At 35.6% G+C, this 18,884-nt stretch overlaps 1 long non-coding RNA gene across 1 annotated transcript; it reads right to left on the bottom strand.

Moving 5' to 3' along the window:
* Positions 1–337: 337 nt before the first annotated feature.
* LOC102061393 (uncharacterized) lies at positions 338–17,877 on the bottom strand. Its single transcript, XR_271372.3, has 3 exons — positions 17,731–17,877; positions 7,183–7,378; positions 338–2,323 (listed from the first exon to the last, which is right to left on the bottom strand). It is a non-coding gene; the product is annotated as an uncharacterized LOC102061393 (long non-coding RNA).
* Between the last annotated feature and the right edge of the window lie 1,007 nt (positions 17,878–18,884).

Raw genomic sequence — 18,884 nt, forward strand, 5'->3', positions numbered from 1 at the left:
GACTTCCTGTTATACAACATCCATGACTTTTCTGTTCTCAGCCCATCCTTCCTTATTTTAGCTCTTAGGATGATCATTGGGTCTCCCAGCGCTTCATGTTTCTCTATCCACAGCTCAAGCTCATCTCAGACATTGGAAGAGCCACTAACTCACAGACCCTTCGTGTTCTCTGCTCTGGTCCCTGCTGTGGAAATCCTTTAATCAATGTAGATTCCCCTATGCCAGCTTCATTTTCTCCTCTGTTTCTCCTTATCTCTTCTCTTTCTGGATGATGGGCAATCTTCCTGAACAAGGTGGTAGTACATATAATTAGTAAAAATTATTATTTCTGAAAGTTATCATAGGAGGTGGAGATAGGTCAACACAAAAAAGCATTCTTACAATCACTATCTGTCAGTAATATTATGTATCTTTTCAGGACACATCTGATAATTTTTTAAAGCCTTCTATACTTCAAAAAAACCCTGATTTTGGTTTCCTGTGTGGGATAGGAAAACAAAGATTACAGAAGATTAATAAGCTTGTTGAATATGGGTAAAGGCTTACTAATAGTTGTTGGGTGACTTCTTATTATTTCCAGTGGCATTTATATCTTGAAATAAATATATTGTGAGACTTAATTATCTCCAGAGACAAAATGGATAATTTTTCTTACATTAAAAATGGAGCTAACAGCATTTGTTTTTTTCATATACATACTTCTTGGCTGAAAAACTTGTCCCTTCAAAATCACTAGTATTAAATTGTGATCAGTCTTTTGTTAAGAAAGAATTATGGATCAACAACAGCCCTTTAATATGTGTGTGCAGTGCATATTAAAAAAACACTCTACAAGTCTAAACAGGTTTGCAAAACTTAGGTTTACAAAGCTTTACTTCCAGAAGATTTGACAAAAATCCCAAATTCAATTATCAGTCTCATTTTTTACTTTTTAACCATCCTTCTCTGTTCTGATCACTGTCACTTCATGGGCTATGCACTTCTTTGATGATATTTTGATTTTCATCCTTCAGAAACAGTGTATTACTACCAGACAAGAAGATACATAGCTACATATTTTAATACTGTTCAGTTCCTAGGAAGTTGTACCCTTAAAAATTTCTATGTTTAAGAACAAAATCGAACATAGAGGAAGAAAGACATTTTAAAAAATCCCCTGAGACAGCTGAAAGGTCATTGTCATCATCATCATCACCATCATCATCATCATCATCATCATCATCACCATCATCAATCATCATCATCAATTTGGAGAGATAAGCCACTCTTTTGGTTCCTCATAATCTTCTGCAAGAAATAACCTCATTACAGAATGTGCTGTTTCTCTTAATTCTTCATTAACTCTGAAAAGTTCTCTAAAACAGGATAAAGCATTACCCCAGTTAAGACTCTCTGCACCTCATCTGATCTCTGTAAAGGGGCCTGATTTTGCAATGCTGTCCTCTCAGGGCTACAAACATTCAGACTTTTTGGCAGAAGAGTGTCTTCTCTTCTCAGCTGAGTATGGAGAACATGAATTTCCACTTTCATAAGAGATTCAAGGTTGACAAGGTATCCATTAAGTTGCAGTAACAAGTTTATACAGTACTAGGCCATTATATTTGTTCATCTTATCAGCTTTTCTTCCCTCATTAATTGGAACAAACGAGACAAACTCTACAGATGATGGTACTGTTTCATTTATTTAGCAATAGAAAGGACCATGCTTCCATGTAATTTATATGCAATTCAGCTTTTGTACACAAGAAAAGTCCGTTTCTGGTCCAACCTGTGATTAATAGTGTATCTGAAAAGAGGAGGAAGTTTTATATGCACTTTCCAGACTTGCAGTGCCATCTATAAAATGCAGATGTCCTTTGGGGTAATTAGTTTGTACCCTGAAGCAAGAAGCTTGATTATTATTACATAATTAAGTTAACTATGGCTACAAATGTAATTAATGACCTGAATATTTTCCAGTATTTGGGGAAAAAAAAAAGAAGCAACAACATTGTAAACCAGTGATCTCCTCATGCTGATTACAGTGTACATAGCATAGAATCAGGATACAAGAATCATTTAGGTTGGAAAAGACCTTTAAGGTCAAGTCCCAAACATCAATCTTCTAAGTCCACCACAAAACTGCGTCCCAATGTGCCACATCTATGGATCCTTTGAACAACTCAAGGAATGGTGACACTGCCTCTTTTTGGGCTGCCTGGTTGACTGTTTGATGACCCTTTCCATCTTCAAAACAAGCCCAGTGAATTGTATTTTCTTAATATAACGTGGGAAGAGACAAGACTTTTCTTGGTCCCCTGTGTTACATCCAGTTCCTTGGCAGCTGGGGCAAGAAAATTATTGTCATTATAATAATTACTTAGGTGGAGCTTAATTTTAAAACACCAGCTCATAAAATCCCTATTAGAGGAACCAGAAATCATTTAATAGCAGTAGACATGTAAATACTGTGCTGCTTCTGTGGTCACTTATTGGTCAAAAAAAGTTTGCCAAAACTATTTTAGATTAGCTAACCCTGGATATTGATCAGCTGCAGGAATCTTATCTAAAAATGTTGAGCTAATATACATTTACTAGTGATAACTCCTTTTGATGCAATATCTCCACAGAAGGAAATAAAATCAAATAGCCAAACTTTCAAAGTATTTATAAAAGTAGGATCCAGTTAGAATTGTTCTATAATCACATGAGAAATTGTTTAATCTTTCAGGTAAGAACAGAATAGTGACTGTATTTGCAGCTGCTTGGTTCTGATTTTCTAACTTGATCTTAGTTTTCAAAGGTAGCTAAAAAACCCTGAGAGCAGGCAAGCTGCCTGTTTTAGTTTAGCAAGCCTTCTTCTCATCAAGGTTTCCTTTAATTCATCAGTCTTAAAACTGCAAAGAAACATAATTGATGTTGTTTAAAATGTTCTGTTAAAAAAAATTTCTTCCTTTGCCATCAGGGAGTGAAATGGAGTATCTGCCCCTTTGTAAAGAAATTCTTTATTAATCTTTGATTTTAAATTACTCGAAAAAGTCCTCTGAGTCATCATCTTTAAGAGATCATTCTTCCTGAAATATCATAAAACACCTGAAGTACATTCCACAAAGCAAGTGGAAAGTTAAATTACCTTATTACTGATGACAGTTTACTTCAATGAGCAATTGTATAGCAAGAAATTTAATAATTTTTTGTTATTTTTACAGAAATACCTCAATTAAATACCTTCACATCTAGCAGAAATAATGTTGGATTTTAGTCTGCCTAGAGATTTCCAGTATTTCATAGTTTGCAATTTGCTACCCTGAAGTAATTTTTTAAAAATAAAGAACCGAGCTCTATGGATATAGTTAAGTGCTTATCCTGGGCAAATTAAATTAAACCTCTGTCATATGATGAAAAGCTTGCTTCACCTAATTGAGCATCTAATGAGTGTAGATGAATTTAAGCTACTCACAGAAATTTTGGTTTTCAAAGCTTACTGATTAGCATCCATTCAGAAGGAGAAAGAAACACATTGTATTTATGTACACATAAGATTTGAAAGAATAGTTCTGATAAGACTCTGATCTCTTCATAAGGTTTTGGTTCAAATTGAACTGTCCTGTATCGATAACTGCAGGTACTCCCACAATACACTGGCTCACTGGCTTTTGATTCATACAATTGCTTTTTCTTGTTTCTGTGGGCTTTTCTGTGCAATAGTGTGTACATTCACTAGGAGGCTGTGCTCTTCATAAGCTTTTACTCTGATCAAACTAGGATGTTCATTTTTTCCCCCTAGAATATGCACTTGGAAACTAGATACAGATTTTTTACCATTAAAATGTCAAGCAATTGAGGGAAAAGAGTAGAAAAAATTTTGGACTCTTTTGATATAACTGAAAGCTTTATACCTTTGACCTTGCTCCATTTGATGGTATTTCTCTATGAATTCTTCATCTTACTGCATTGCAAAAGCCTGAGATGGGCCCTTTTTTCTTTTTTTACTCATTATTACTCATTAATAAAGTTCTGGACCCACCTTGTCTTTTTGGTTAGGATAAAGGAAGAAATTCTTGTAAAGCAAAAAGTCAAATATATTTATACTAGAAATCTTCTCATTTTTGCGGAAACCCACAGGCTTTTAAACAAAGGATTTTGAATGAAGAAATTGTGTCCAAAGAAAGTTCACAGCCTTTTTTCACATCACATAACTTGGTCACAGTTTTATTACTAAGAGCTCATGTGGTTATCTACACTTCTTTCCTTCAATTCCACACTTAAAAAGCCCCCCAAAAAACCTCTTGTACAGCAAAAGCCTGATTTGACCACGTCTTTTTGAAGTTTGAACCAGCTTTTTCCCTTCAAAATATTTTGTTCTGCCTTCCCCTTCTTTTTAAATCACTACATTTTGTGATACTGCCTACATTGAGACCTTAATCCCTTCTTGCATCTCCCTACTGCTTTTATTAGTTCAGGCTTTTCTTACTATTTCCATTGTCTAGAACTGGGAGCTTTCATTTAATGCCTTTATATCATTTATCCATTTATCCTGTGCCTACACTGAATTTGAAGATGTAATTGATGTACACGGAGGCATGCCCCTACAAGCCTTTAAAACTACCTGATTCTGTTATATTTCCCTTCAGTGGAAACCTGTCAGTAATTTGAGTGACTTGCTCAAGATGTGAGCCTCTTCACCCTGAAATCTGAGCCTACTTCTTCCCTACACTGCTCCAAAATTGCCTGGTTTCGTGCTAGCACAGATATATATCCTAAGGTGTGCCAGTCATCTTAATTCTGGCAGCATAGATCCATTTATAGTGCATTTCAAACTCAGAGCAATATGTGTGTTATTTCATTGGAATGGTTCTGTTCCTCACCCTGAGAATAATTTGTCTGTGTCCTGCTTCCACACGATTCCAGACTATGATTTCTTTGGCTAAGACTCCCTCCATTTCCTATACACACCTCTGAAAGTGCGTTATGCCATTTGCTGACAAAATAAGGTTTGTTTCTATTCTCAGATGAAATCAGATAATACACACTGCTCACTGATGCCCCGTGTTTCTGAGTTTCAAAGCATTTGGTAGCTGAAGACATTGGTGTGAACTTAACCACTTCACCACCGCTGGCCTTCGCTGTGGTGAGCTCTGCAGACAGCGAGTTGCGCTTCTCCTTCTCGCAGTTATTGGTATGGGAACTAGGGCATGGGAGTATTTTCACACAGAAATGTGAAACAACAAATACAAACAAATTTATATTATCTTCACTATAACAGCTGATTTCCCAATGCAATGTGAAATCTGCGAGACTAAGATTATGGGCTTTTTTATTTCTACTAAACAAGTTATGCAGTGTTGAATTTGGACGTTTTCCATTATATAACTCATATTATCAGGGGCTCCAGATCCTCTCAAGTATCTTGCATCCTTTCTGATATTTTAAATGATAATATTTACAGTAAATGACATACTATGGACTAGGAAGATTTTTCAGAGATGGGAATAGGCTTCCAATGAAGTCGGTGGGAAACACTCACACATTGAATGTTTTTGTATTCATTGATTTTAAGAATACTTGTGAGCCTGTAAAGAAGGACAAACTAACAACAAGCCCTTTCCATTTTCTCTAGGGGAGTAAATAGAGAAGGGTAAGAGTGCCAGTCTCCAAGACCCCTGCTAGCAATAATAGTTTGAGATATTTGTTCTATTTTGTGTAATGCTTGCTTCCCATATAGACTGAAAGCCTTAAGTATAAGAGAGCTCCTCTGCATTGAATACACCTCATTTCTGTTGCTTGCCTCGCACACAGACAAATGGTTTGCAGTTCTAAGCAGTGGTTTTCCCACTGCTGAAAAGAGGATTGTGCTAATACTCCCTTTGGAGTCATCTGTAGATAACTGAAATTGTTCTTCACAGTGTTGCTCCTGACCACTGGTGCTTCCTCAAGGAACTTCATCAGCTTCTTTTATTTTGTGGCAAGGCTTCCATTTATTGTTCACAGTCCAGAGCATGATTTTCAGATCACTGTGCTGAGCAGATAGATTAGGCACACTTCTTACCAGGCATATTACACTGAGGGATATTTGCTGAAGCAAAAGTATTACCAATGGCAACAGCTGTGCTCCCTGCTACTCCTAGGCTTTCTTCTCTTGGGGAGATCTTTGTCCTTTGTACACTTTTTTTATAGAATTAACTGTGTGATACCCAGGCCTGTTTTGGTTGTTATCATTAAGTACCACTTCTGGCAGCACACTCTTTTGTACATCAATGCGTAGCTTAGAACCATTTAATAACTATTTCCTTTCATTTTTTAATGGAGAATTTGACTGTGGTGTTATTGGGTATTCACACTTTTGTGCATTTTATACAAGCCCTTGCAAACACTTGCAAAATGATGTCATTAGGTTTCTTGCAAAATTTATACACAAGCTGAGTGTTGTCTTGGCTTCAGCATCTTCCTGAGCAGTTGTTAGAGCTCTGTCATTCTAAATTAGGGCCATTTGCATGAGATAGTTCAGATTTATTTATTTATTTAAATAATTCTTTTTGCTCTGGAGTGATGCCCACATTTTATATATTTCATTCTGGTCTAGACTATTTCTGATGAGAGCCAAATTTCTTTGACAAAATCAGACAAGGATTTTTGGGTTTTTCTTTCACTTCCTTTCCCCTCCCCCAGTGTTTTGTTCACCTAATCAATCTTGGGTCCTCTTTCTACATTATTTTTCATCTCTTAATTCTTTCATTAAGTCACTGGCTTTTTGCAGTTTCATTATTTTTAAATACAACACACCCAAAGTCTTTACTATTACATGAAATTTAAAAATACTCTTTGAAGTTTTTCTGTGGCTTCAGCTAGCTTCCTGTTGGATTTAAGTACTGTGTATCACAGTTAGCCATTCGGTAGTAATTTGATAAATAATCAAAATATCTTTTGATTCTTTTCTTGCAGACACAAAATTAAATACTGCAGATACCAGTAATACTTTTCCATCCTCCCTATCTCCATGCATTTTATGTCTACTGAGCTCTTTGGCCTTTTGTTCTGGCTCCATTTCATGGCCCTGTGGGATTCAGCAGCTGCCCAGTGTTTCTAGCGCTTAATCCTCTGTGGGGTAACCTTTATGTCTGAAACCAGGATGACAATTTCTGCACTCAAACCCAATTGTGGATGCAGCCAATCCCACTGCTGCTGTATAAATAAACTCTTTACCTTTGAAGTGGTAGCGAAGAGGAAGCTGCCATCTTCAGGCAGGGATATCAGCTGGCGCCACACCTGTCTCAGTGCTGTGCACTAAAAGGTTCAGAACCTTCCCAGGATTCTTCCCTGCAGCATAGAAGGATCTCATCCACATCAGCTCGTTCATGAGGAGAAAATGTGGCCAACGTAATTCCCTGCAGCATTGTCTCTTGTACATTGGTTTGGATAAAAAAAAAAAAAACAAAAAAAAACCAGCATTTAAAAAACAATCACATTAAACAACTATTATTAAATCAAAATAAATACAAATTGCCTAATTTTTTACAGAATGGAAGCTGGTAGGTAGGAAAACAATTACATGTTATCTAAATTGCTGGCTCAGCATAAAGATGTATTCTTCCCCAGGAACTCTTTTTTACTCTATTTCTGTGTTTCAAATACTTGTGGAAATAAGAAAGAAGATATTTTTCTTCCCTAGAGTGATTCATTTCACTAACAAAGATCCAGGGAATATTATCTCATTTATAAGCTATGAGAAAAGTTTATCTGTAAATTCCAAATTATAACTTAAATGTCAAGTTGAAATAAGTGAAATTTGATTGAGTATACCACAATATCTTTTTTAATCATACTTATGTTGGGGCTTAGAGAGCCACTGAATCACTCTGCTAGAGCAAATGCTTCACACAAGATAGAAGAAATCAGATTCACGTGTCTTTATCAGGCAATATAACTGATCTTATAAAATGTCCATGAGAAGTGCCTACATTTTTGTTTCAGTAAATTTCTCTGTAAAAATCTATTCTTTTTGTTTGAGCATATTATTTAATGTAAAATATTTGTTTTAAAAATAAATTTTTTACCTTCTTGCTCAAGACATTGGTAAAATTTTAGAAACTTAGGATTCTGATTTTAAAATCAGTTTCTACAAACTGGAGCTGAACATAAACTGATTTTCTGTTCAAACCTTAGAAGAAATAGCTCTTCACAAAAAATGATCCCTCTTTATGTAAGTCAAGATGCAACCAGCCTCCTCCACATTCCTCCTACAAAATGTTCAGTTTAGGTTTTGCCAATTACTTGCACTCTAATTTGAAGAATTCCATCTATGCACAGAAAAATCCCCCAGTTCTCAAGGCTCTATTTTCAGCACAAACTGCACAATAACTAGCCAAAGCTGGGAAGTTTCTGGTATGGTTTTTCTTATTAGCACATCTCTATGTGCTTATACGTATGTGCACAGAAAGGGGTACTTTTTTGATTTAGTGTTTTACATAAAGCCATTCATTTTTCCATGAGTTTCAGACTGGGGCTCACAGTCCTTTATAAAATGATTGACAAATAATTGAATTATATTGAAAAGAAGCATTAATATAAAGACCAATCTTTTTCCTTTCCCATACAACTTCCATTTACAAGATCTTCCCTTCTTCAAATAATCTCCATGAGTTCATTGTTTAATGTATAACCAGGCTTGAACTTGTTCTTCTCTTCCTAATGGGAAAATTAAAGTTAATTTTTATGCTTATGTTGCACATTTATCAAATGGTGATATTTTCAAAACCTGTACGGCACCGTCTCCTCAGAAGTACACGGAAGTCAGTTTTATTTATAAGCATGCAGACTTCTACCCTGTTTCCTGTCAATAGAAAAACCCCAAATGACTCAATCAATACAAGATTTCTCCCTCCTAGATGTAGGAATAATGTTCCCATGTGCTGCATTAAAGTAGGTTAAAACATTTCACTTAGGTTGGAAGGTCTAAGCTTCTGGCAAAAAGGAATAGAAAACCATCAACAAAGGATTATCTTCCTGTAGAAGGCACACAGAAAGAACAGATGCAAAGGTCTGTGATCTGTTTATTTGCTACGGGAGTAACCAGGTAGCACAATATCTGTGCCATGCAGTTACTTGAAATGAGTCTGAATTTCGCCTCAAGGCCTTTTGGGAATACGTGATGAAATCACCCTTTGTTAGTGCCCTAGTTCAACATCTACATTTTTCCAAGGGAATTTTGCTCTATAAAGCACAGATGAGAAGGATAGAGTAATTCAGAATATAATTGCAGCATATGAATTTAACTTTCAATGACTTTCAACAAATCTTTAGTAGAAGATTTACCAAACACAAAATTCGTATTTAGTATGCTGGAGCTGTCAAGTAAAATGAAGGGATAAATGTGAAAGTACTCATATAAACAATATCAATTCCTTGTTACAAAATCAACTACACAGGGGCTGCAGATTCTCATCTACAGACAAATATAGATTGCTGACCATATGTAGAGTTATAACATAGCTGCTAAGACAGTGACTAACAAATACCACAAATTCAGACTATTGCACCAATTCTGAAAGGGTTCTTTCCTCCCCAACATGCCATATCCAAATCGCTCCAAGCCTACCAGGATGACTTCAGTCACTCATAGCATTTGTTTAATGCGCCAATGCCATGGATTTGTTTCACTAGATGAGGTGAAGAGGGAATCTGCTTCTCTCTCCTGTGCCAGATTTATTTTGGGTCCCAAGGCATTGCAGAGTTCATGTGTCAGCAGGAGGATGGAAGAGATTAAATTCTGTTCACTCAAATTTACCCAAAAAATTATTTCAGATGTACTGAGCACTGGGCTTCTGATGTCCCAGTCTCTAATCATGAAAACTTTGTGGCAAGTAGGCAATTTCTTTAACTATAATGAAGTAATTTTGTGAATTTCCTCTCATTTGAAGAATAGAGGAGTGGCTTTTTTTCTCTTCCTTCTATTGCTTTACTAGTGAAGATTTTTAGCAATTACTAACGTGCTATATTCAGTTTAGTTAAATCCCTTGACATGCTGCTCAAGCAGCATAACAGTCTTGTGGCTTAACATTCCACAAAGAAGCTTTTCTCATCATTTAGGGACAGAAAAATAAATATCGGTGTATAAACATCTATAATAGATGAAATTAAACAGCCTGAAAGTACACAATGTTAGTGAGCACTGGGAATTAATATGTGAACTTAAAAAAAAATCAACTGCCTGAAAAGGAGATGGCAAGGAGCTCTGATGAAAGAAGAGCTAGCGTTCTGGAGAAAGGCAATTAGGAAATTTTTCAAGTATTGGTTTTAGAACTGATGGTATTTAAATATTTTCATCCATGACCTTGGCAAACAGAGAAGGAGTATGCTGATGCAATGTGCCAGTGCCATGTATTCCATGTTTTATCAGGTCATGGCTACATTCCAGCTAAAATATATAAAAGGCCATATGGATGTCTTTTCATTGCATGCTAATCTGCTACTGCCAAGAGAGCTTGGCTTCTGGCCGACTCTACACCACTGTTCTTCCCAAGCATGCAGAAAGTGAGCAGGACACAAACTTGATGACTGTTTTGGGAAGGCTGAGTGTATATCCTGGGAAAGTTGCAGAGTCTTCCCTGTTATTAGCTCTTCCAAGGGGCTCTTGCTGTCATCATCTTGACATGACCAGGTGTCTGTATAATGTGAATGACCTCAGTTACTTAATTATTGCTTTTTACGTACCAGATATACCAGTTAAGGAATGGGACCATGCATGGATTCAGGACACATGGGTTTAAAGAGCATAGGATTCCTGATATATGACCTATAGATGGGCTAGGGAAGGATGCTCACACCAAGACAAAGACAAAGGAAGAAATCCTGTGTTAGTCTAAACTGATTCTGTTGCCAAGAATTAAATAAGATAAGCTACCTTGTAAGACTTAAGGGGATATTTGAGGACCCAAGAAAAACGTACTGCTATTTTTTCAGATGATAGTTTTCAAATCTCCAAGTTTAAAATTATTAATAATCAGAAACAGGAAGGGGGAAAGAAAGTCATTCCTTCTTTCAGGCATTAAAAATAACCACTTTTTTTTCCCCCTGCACGTTTAGGCATTTCATTTTCTTTACAACAAAGATTCAGAAGTATCTGGAGGAGTATCCCTGTTTGCAAACTATTGTTTGTACTTATTCCAAACTTCAGTGGGCAGTTGGGTGAGATTGACTGACATGATACACAAGTGGCTATACTACACAGCTTCTCTTCTGCTCACTTTTAAATTTTTGTCCACATATCTGAACTGCATCTATTTTCTTACAACCACCACTTCAGTAGATTCTTGCCTGAGAATTATTCTGCATAATTCTGCATAAATGGATGCTATTCATAAGTATAGTCATATAGTGGACTGGGGAAAGAAATAAATTATTTACATCTAGTGCAAATGACTTTTCACAATAATTTCACAATAATTGATCAGATTGGTCAGATTTGGACTGCATGTGGTATAACAAACAGTGACTAATACATAATTTTGAACAAGAACACTAGCACAGGACCACTATTTGATAACCCCTACCCAAATTTACTCTCCTGTCTTCCAAAAACCTAAGGCTTGAGGATTCCCAGAACTGTGGGTTTCCTCAGGCTCTTGTTTTTAACAGCCATCAGATTCCTTTCTTTATATGTCTGACATGTGTGTGAAGCTATGTCCTCTTTTTATTTTTGTTGCATTTGTCTGGGGTTTTTTTTGTTGTTGTTGTTGTTGTTTTGGTTTTTTGTTGTTGTTGTTGTTGTTTCTATGGATTGGTTTGGCGTTTTGTTTTGGTTTTTTTGTTTTTTGTTTTTTCTGGGTTTTTTTTTGTTGATGAGTCTCAGCTTTTCAATCTTCCCTCATATTGAAGCCACTCTAATTTTCTCTGTTCTGTCCCAATATTTTTTCAAATTTTAGTATAACATTTGAAAGATGAAATAATTAAAACTATTGAAAATATTAAATACAAGGACATAATGTTGATATGTGCAAATTCTCATTAATATTTTCTGGTATGTTTGGTGTGGTTTGGGTTTTTTTTCCTTATCTCTCCTTCTAAGAATATAGTTGAGTGCTGTGATTTTCTTATCTGCTACTGAGCACTCAATCTGACATTTTCAAAGACATGCACAATTTTTTTTTCAGTAATAGCTACTTTATAGCCCATAATTTTATATGCATATATAAGTTCCATATTCTGAAATTAATTTCCCAGTCCATTTGTCTTGTCTCTTGTATATGTATTGCAATGCCTAAACTTGAAAAGTACAGTTGGTGCCAAAAGATTATAAACCCATAAAAAAATAAAGAAAGAACTTCAGTAGATATACATGCCCAGAATTAAAGATGTGTTTCTGAACAAAACCATGCCAATACAGAAGATATGTTTGAGGGAAGATACTGAAGCATCAAGTCTACTAAAATTGTTGAAACATCAGTTGAAGTCTGGACAAAGTGTTGCAGCAAAAACATCAGTTGAAGTCTGGACAAAGTGTTGCCAGAATTATTTCAGAGAAAAGACTCTAGTTTCAAAGATATCCAAAGACTATGGGAATGCCAATAGGATTTTAATCTTTGTGCAGGCCTGAAGCTACTGAAAGCCAAAAACATTTAAATAAGAAGGATTCAGTATCAGAGGAATAACACACAGTCAGAAAAATGAGGGAAAGATGTTTTCCTTTTCAAGACAATCCAGAGAACTTCTTGTACCAGAAGAGCTAGTTGAAAAGAAAATCTTTCAAATAAATTACAATCAGAAGAGATCAATTCCATCAAACTTTTATCTGCATACAAGGAAGTAAGTGCACCATCATAAAAACCATTAGCTTTGTAGTGTCTCTGTTGGTCAGGTGATCCAAATATTGATATGAATTATGCAGGAAGCCTTCAGGAAAACTAATGAATGTTTCATATGATAAATAAGGTATTACCATTTCTCTTCTTTCAGATTTTTTCCTGAGACTAATTGCTAGCTAGATGCCTAAGAAAACATTAGCAGATATGTTTTGCTAGGTTATAGATCAATCATAGACAAGTGCTTTTGCTTATTTATGCCTCTAAAAGGATGAACTCAGAAATAGCCAGACAGGAATCTTACAGAAATAAAACTGCTCTGTAATAATTTCTGAATATGATTAATGTGGTACTAGGGTCTTTTCTTTTTGAATATACAGGTCTTGTCTAATGATAAATAGACACAGATGTTGAAAGAAACAGGAGAAAAAGAAAAGGAAAAAAAATCAAAATAATTCCTTCCCGTCTCATTAGAAATAAGCAGTTAAGAGAAAATCTTATGAAAAACAAGGCTGGGGGGGAGTGATAAAATAGAAGATAAAGACTACTGTAATTCTTTTTAGTTTTCTAAAGGAGAAGTTAACTGCTGTTAATAACTTTGATACCACACAAATGAACAAACACCTCTTGGAGGATCTGAAGATGGTAAGACTACCAGGGAATAGGAGTATATATGTAAATATAACAGTCTCTGTGCTTTGTCCTTACTGTTAAAATAAGCCAAACCTTGTATTTGCAGCCATTTATAGATATTTGTGCTGTGGGTACAAGTGTAAAGATACTGTACAGCTGAGAGTTTTGCACTCTCATCCTGAAGCAATCCAAGACTCCTGCTCTTATTTCCAATGTATATAGAATTATAAATTAGTAGATTTCCCAATCACTTCCTCTCAGTCCAAGAATCTAGAGTTGGGACTCTGAGGGAGAAAGACAGAAAGGTAAGTTATAAATGTACGTATTGTAAATATCTCTAAAGAGAGACCAGCCATTCTTCTCTTGCTCTGAGTGATCATCTCTGGAGATATTCACATCAGGGAAGGTCCCAAAAACTCCTAGGTAGAGCCCTCAAAAATTGATATTGGGGGATTATTTGTGGCAAAAAGACAGGCACTTGTTGATGCTATCTAGCATATCTTCAACAATTTAATCCTATTTTTGATTTGATCTATTAGAACCAGCCGTTGGCTAGTATAAAATTGTGGAGAGAAAAAAGAACTACTACTAAGAAATTTAAAAATTAGGAGAAGCTAAGAAGAAGAAAGCAAAAGAAGTATGGCATCTATTGCAGTACTGATGATAGAGTGAATTTCAAACAAATATCTAAGGGGAACTAACACTGCAAGGTCACAATTTTTAACTAAGCATTCTCTGGCAAAAAAGAAAAAAAAGGCAGACCAGACATATAGGCAGCTGATCCCAGGCTGATATGCAGCAGCTAACCTTTGGGTGTTAACCATGCCCCCAACAAGTTGGGATCAACTGTGTTCAGTAGCAGCACAGAGAAAGCCATGTGAAGAACTCATCCACGTTTGAGTGTATTAGAGAATAATTTTTCACCACAACTCAAGCAGATTATCAGCAACAAAGGCAAGCGTTGGGCACTGGGCCCTTCTGGGTGGAACCTCTTTGACACCAGGAATTAGCCATGTTTTTCACTTTTACCTACAGAAAATCCCTACTCACCAGTCTAGTGGAAGGTGAATAAGAATTATCCATTTTACATATTTTAATTTACCATCGCCAGATTCTGTCATTGTCTCAGACTCATTCAAGAACCTGCAACACAAACATCCCAGCTATATTGGATAGTTGGTAAACAAGTGCAAATCTCAGGAACCCATGTCACATCAGCTAAAATCATAGTAAATATAGATTATAGCCAAGGGATATTTGGGGCTGCTGAAAAGGAGTCTTCTTGAACATCTATAAATTTATTTTAGCTTACGTTCATTTTCTAATATATATCCTACTTATTCTAGTCCACCATCATGCTGGCCAGCACAAATTGTCATAGAACACAACTTTCAATAATATATCAATTTTGAATAAAAAAGTTTTCCTGACAGACATAAAATTGGCTGTTATTTTGAGCCCTGCTCATGTAATTTTTTTGGATTTCATTGTTTTCAACAGCTGCAAGACAAAATGAAGCAGGCACATCCAGACTTTATTTATGTTTTTAAATTTTATATCGTTTGAAATTCAATCCCACAAAAATGTTCATGAAAAAAGTATATCTTTTGCATACTCATCTAGATGTAAGAAAATTTGCAAATATGGTTTTCTGACCCAGCCATTTGAGCCAGAATGCCTCCCATAGTTGTGCTACTTGTGCACATTTGTTTGCTATATTATCCCTTTTTCCCTCCAACCCTAAACTAATCCTGTGTATTCCCAGCTAAGGAACAGAAGTGGTTATCATCTGCAACAGGCAATATTCTAACTTGAACTGACAAAAAATTAAAGCTCCACTGTCTAAAAGCTTGATATTAATAGATATTATTTTAAAACACAGTAAGAAAAAAACAAAATCAATGTTTGCAGTAGATATCAACACACATCTGGTGCTACAAAGCCAAAAGCTACTCTGTTTTGGAAAGTCGAATACTCCAAGAAAGCGAGGAGTCAATTGAATTTTCAAAATCATAAGTACTTTCTAATTTCTGTGCAGTTGTTTTCTGGTACCAGACAGGCCAACAGAAGTGCTAGAACTTTGCATACTGGAATGGGGGCGGAATTTGATTGATGTGTAGAGGAGGAGCCATCAAATTCACAGTCAAACACCTTTTCTCCTAACACTAGTGGCTCACTGGAAAACAACTACCTCTTAGTGTGGCATCTCTGTTATCTTGCTAATCTTAATGTAAATTAATAACTGTATAAGAATGTTTATTAGATAAATATTATTACTTGTATCAATGAGTTCTTCATAAAATCTAAAAATATATTCTGCATCTAATATATAAAGCAAAGATATTATTTCTTCCTAAAAAATATTCCTTTGGAAAACACTAAAGCAGTTTTGTAATGTGATTTTCTTTGGTATTCATAAAGGAGAATAGCATAATTAAGCTTACTGTAAAGCACACAGAAAAGCAGAATGAATAGTGAGAATTAAGTTTGTGAGACACCAAAACTGAATTGTAGGATTTTACAGCTCACTTACCCCTACAGCCCTTAAAGTTAAGAGTGTCCACTTGCAAATCCCTAGAAATTCCATCTTGAGAGGAAATTAAATACCATATAGGAATATTAAAATAGGAAATTAAATATTCCAAATAGGAAATGAAATTAAAATTTCTGTTTCAAGAACAATTCAGACAGTCTTGTCAGTCTACAGCTAGAGAATCCTAAAATCACAAAGCATTGGTTGAAATAAGTGAACACTTACAATTTATACTGACTGATGTGAATATCAAACAGAAGGAGCCCTCTGGAAAGTGACCTGATGCTTCTCACAAAAACGCAGACACAGAGTGTACACTGTTTAGGATAAGGAAAAGCAGACATGTTCTCCCCAGAGCACTGCCCTAATGACCCCCCCACAGTGCAACCTCCAGCAGAGCAGTCAGTGTCAGCACATGAACTTCACACAGCTGAAAAATACAGCAATTGAGGCTGCATCATCATGAAAGACTGGGTTCTGTAAGAGACAACAAATCTAAAGTTAGGAGAGGCCAAGAAAACTTTAATCCTAAGAGAGAATGGTGCCCTCCTCTCATTTCTTTGAGGGGCAGCATGTTCCATTCCACAGTTTGTAATGGGTTACATCAGACTTAATTTTGGAGAGAAAAATACAACTAGCTGTCCCAGCATAACATTTTTCCAACACAGGAAATGACAGAACAGTTTGCAGGACACTGCATGAATGTGCAATGGAGGCTCCCAACTCTCATTGAACTAGAACTGACTCATTATCATGCAAGTAATGCAAGCGAATATGATCATAATGCACAGGGCCTTTCTGACTTTATTATGGCAAGCTATAGGTTTTAGTTATATTTTCCCAATCAGATAAAGCAATATAAAAATGATTTGGAAGAAAGAATCTTCTGTTTCTGTTGGAAGTGAAGAGAAGGTTAATGGCATTGTTTTTACACTACATATCCTCTCTGTGAATCCAGTGTTTCATGGTGATAGCTGTAAGAACTGATTATTAAATTTTCAAACAATTTCCAGAATGATTTATACATAAACTAAGTGAATATTTTTTACATAGATGATTTAACTTGTAAACCTACTTATGAAAGTTTTGGCAACTGATAATAAAAAATTGGATAGCAGTCTTTGCTTGCTAGTAGAATAATTGGTAACATACAAGATGTGGATGTGGTCCACAACTGCAAGAACTCACATTATTTGCTGCTGAAAGGTCAGTAACAGTGTTACATGTACTGAATGCTGCTACTGGGAAGACAGAGATTTCTTCCAGTGAAATGTTACACCATTTGCTAAAAGGTAGTGGACACTGAGATAAAAAACTCTTAAGACAATGAAGAAGAAATGGTGACACTTTCTCTCCTAAACTCACAATTGTATTTACAGTCTTGGAGTAAACAACATGGAAATAATTATGGACAGGTTTTTTTCTGATGCAGTGATGATGCACAAGAAGGCTGCTTGTGCAGATGCACAGAAATATTTAAATAGTGAAAAATGGAAAAATTTATCTGCAATAGCAATTCTCTCTCTTGTCTGAATTGACAAAACACTGAAGTTATAACTTCAAGAATGCAAATGGCATTTTATTTTGACCTTCTGGCTTCAGAACCTCATTGCATCCAAAATGATGGTGAAAACTGTATCAAATTTCACACATCCTCTTCTCAACTGTATTAGTTTTCTTACAAAAGCAGAGATGTATAGTCAGACAAGCTTGACCATGTGTAGGCGTTTGCTTAAAGAAATTTTGCATTCATAAGTTTCCCTCAATTGTATTAGAAGACATACTTACAATCACTGGTGTTTTTTTATCTTGTTTGTTGTTAGTCTTCTATTAGCCTTATCTTATCTTTCTTCATGTAAGGAATTTGGAGCAGCTGAGCATCAGGCTTGGAGAAAGCAAGCAAGCCCTTCCATGCACAAAAGAGGGATTAAAGCCATTGTCATGGCAACAGGAATCAGATGTGAATGCTCTGGTTGCCTATATTTTAGTACATGGGTAAAGATAGTATAAGTTTAGACTGAAAGTGCAATGTTCTTTGATTCCACTTTTAAATTATAGATTAAGTCATATAAATTTCAAGGAAAAAAACATTTAAACTGATTTGTGCACTAATTAATTTAAAGATCTTATAATTTTCAAGAATGTGAAACAGTGCAGAAGTGTTACATAAAAATCAATCTTAAATTTATGAACACTTTTCTCACAATATTTTATGTTGATAAAGTATTCTGTTTTACAAAGAGTCTGTCATAAATAAAATTATTCCTGAAATTCAAAATATAAGCCCTTGCACCCTATAGTATGCATACCCATAAATTGAAATAAGATCACTGCATTCACTAAATCAAAAAGGTACATGATTTGTAATTGTGTTTTCTCCCTTTGTTGTTCTAAAGGAGGATTACATAAATTTGAACAGGCTCTGAGAAGAGCACAGATCCAGTGGTCTTGTACTATAATCAATATCTGCAGAGCGCATGAATGTCGTTCTTACTTGTACACCTGTGCATCAACTGGGAAAGCATCCTGTGTAAATAAATTAATTGGAATTCTTACACACAGACTATCTTCTAGCATTGATCTTACAGCTGTTATTGACACTAAATTGTTAGATCACAACAGCCCAGAATATATATTTTTGAATTTATCTTTATATCCTGTTACATGTTTTTAAATTTAAAATCTTTTCTTTTTTTTTTGACATTCTCTTGGCTCCAGGACTGCTGTGTAAAATGTGTTTGATCTTTTGATGTGAGATCATATTCCAATGATAAAGCTGAGCCTCAAATGATTAATCTCCATATAAGCACCTTGGAAAGGGCTGTGCAGGGAGCATTTCAGTGCCCCTAAGAACACAATTCTCTGAGTCACTCTGAAGAGTTATTTGCTCTCCTTGAACACAGAAAAAACAAAAGGAAAAAATATCTCACAAAAGCCACCAC

The sequence above is a fragment of the Zonotrichia albicollis genome, chromosome Z, assembly GCF_047830755.1.
Source record: "Zonotrichia albicollis isolate bZonAlb1 chromosome Z, bZonAlb1.hap1, whole genome shotgun sequence".
Lineage (NCBI taxonomy): Eukaryota > Metazoa > Chordata > Aves > Passeriformes > Passerellidae > Zonotrichia > Zonotrichia albicollis.